General features: G+C 38.3%; 1 pseudogene; it reads left to right on the top strand.

Annotated features, from left to right (window-relative positions):
• Positions 1–728, top strand: part of LOC104991065 — a 1,083-nt pseudogene extending 355 nt beyond the window's left edge.
• Positions 729–2,559: the final 1,831 nt, after the last annotated feature.

The following is a 2,559-nucleotide window of genomic DNA, read 5'->3' as shown; positions in this document are numbered from 1 at the left end:
AGGGTTTCTCTGCAAAATGGTGGAATAACCGACACTTCCAACACCATGTAAAAACAAACATCTACCCCAAAGACCCAGATGTTGTTTTTGGCCCATTTTTTGTTGTTGGAGATTTACAACCTGTCAAGTATGGCAAGAACAAAATCAAATACATCGACTACGAGAAGCAGCACCTGTACTTCTACACGGTTGGGGCCGCCCTTCTCATGCCAGTATATTTGAACCTGGATTCCATTAGAGCAATGTACCGCAGAGGGTACTGGGAGGACATTGCCTGGGTCAGCACCTTTTATATCCGCTATTTCATCACATTTGGCCCTTTCTATGGAATCTTTGGAACCCTGGTGCTCATATACTTAGTCAAGCTTCTTGAAAGTCTCTGGATTGCATATGTTACCCAGATGAGCCACATACCAATGAAAATGAGCACAGAGGAGAACCAGGACTGGTTCAGCTCTCAGGTCTTGGCCACCTGTAATGTTGAACAGTCCTTTTTCAATGACTGGTTCACTGGGCACTTGAACTTCCAAATTGAGCACCATCTATTTCCCACAATGCCACGCCATAATTATCACAAGGTGGCACCTCTGGTGAAGTCACTGTGTGCCAAGCATGGACTACCATATGTGAATAAGCCCATATTGAAGGCATTTGGAGATATTATCAGGGCCCTGAAGAAGTCTGCAGCCCTCTGGATGGATGCTTACTACAGCCATCCAGAAACATAATGTGGATGTGCGTGAGTCTGTGTTAAAGAGAAAGCCACAGGCCCCAAAGTGTCACTTGTGCTAAAGCTCATGATACCAAACCTCTCTAATGCCTGACTTACTTGCAGTTTCAACCTTCCCCAAAGTGAAATTTTAATCGTCTGTAATTCTTCTGATCAACTATCTGTATTTTTTTTGAATCAGCTATCTAGGAGGTAATCTGTTGTTCTTCATCCCTGCCCCCAGCCCAGAGGAAGAAGAGGATAAAACCCTTGTCATCCCCTCCCCATCATCAAAAAATTGTCTGCCCTAAATATACTTTGCTGAGAGCTTCCTTCCCCCTCTCTTCTTCTGATAAAAGCCTTCCATTTTCCCAACCCCTCAGAGCCCCATTTGATTAACTTTGTTCATAAATCACTGAATAAAGCCAATTCAATCATCAAATATAAAAAAAAAAATAAATAAATAAATTTCAAAAACAGATAAACTAGTACACAACATTAGAAGTGAGAATGTCAGTGACCCTCAGCAGATGCAAATAGTGGGCAGTGAAAGAAAAAGGGCATGAGGTGGGTACTAGAATCCTGATAAATGTTATGCTTCTCGACCAGGGGTTGATTACATACACATTTTAACTTTGTGTAAATTATTTGAGCTGTACACCTATGAATAATGTGCTTTTCTGTATGTGCCTTATAATACAATAAAATTGTTTAAACAATTTCCCATACCCCAATTTAAACAACTGGGAATGAACTGGAAGCTTTAATCTGATAAAAGGTATCTGTAACTAACCTATAAGTAACATTAAAATTAAAACACTTATATGGTGATCAAATTGATCAAATGGAAATTTTTTTATATTGCCTGTAGTCATAATCTTTTCATTGTCATTGCTGTATGTGTTCTTTTCTAAGATCATGGCATCTGGTCCCATCATTTCATGGCAAATAGAAGAGGAAAAAGTGGAAGCTGTGATGGATTTTATATTTCTGGGCTCCAAAATCCCAAAGAAAGGCAATGCCAAAGAATGTTCAAATTACTACATAACTATGCTCATTTCACATTCTAGCAAGGTAATGCTCAAAATCCTTCAAGCTAGGCTTCAACAGTAGTGAACAGAGAACTTCCATATCTACAAGCTGGATTTAAATAAGACAGAGGAACCAGAGATCAAATTGCCAACATCTGTTGGATCATAGAAAATTCAAGGAAATTATGTTTATTGTTCCTTTCCTTTCACTTTCTTTATTTTGGAGTGGTACTAAAGTTTTTCTAGTTGTAACTCTTGATATCTGTTTTATGTACATCTCGTAAGATTTAAGTGACTAAGCATCCACAAACAATATTTAATATGCTGTGTCATCCTTCATATTCAGTTCAATTTAATTTACAATTTTAATTCTGAATTCTTCTGTGACAAATGGATTACAGGGAATTTCTCTAGTTACATTTTTACTATTTATTCTAGTTTAATATTATCATGGTCGTAGAGCATAATTTGTATTATCTCAGTCTTTTGACTACGTCAAGGCTGTATATTGTCACCCTGTTTATTTAACTTATATGCAGAGTACATCATGAGAAACACTGGGCTGGAAGAAACATAAGCTGGAATCAAGATTGCCGGGAGAAATATCAATAACCTCAGATATGCAGATGACACCACGCTTACGGCAGAAAGTGAAGAACTAAAAAGCCTCTTGATGAAAGTGAAAGTGGAGAGTGAAAAGTTGGCTTAAAGCTCAACATTCAGAAGATGAAGATCATGGCATCCGGTCCCATCACTTCATGGGAAATAGATGGGGAAACAGTGGAAATAGTGTCAGACTTTATTTTTCTGGGCTCCAAA

This window comes from Bison bison, unplaced genomic scaffold, assembly GCF_000754665.1.
Source record: "Bison bison bison isolate TAMUID 2011002044 unplaced genomic scaffold, Bison_UMD1.0 scf7180017864181, whole genome shotgun sequence".
Classification (NCBI taxonomy): Eukaryota; Metazoa; Chordata; class Mammalia; order Artiodactyla; family Bovidae; genus Bison; species Bison bison.
This window is presented reverse-complemented; position numbering and strand designations above follow the sequence as displayed.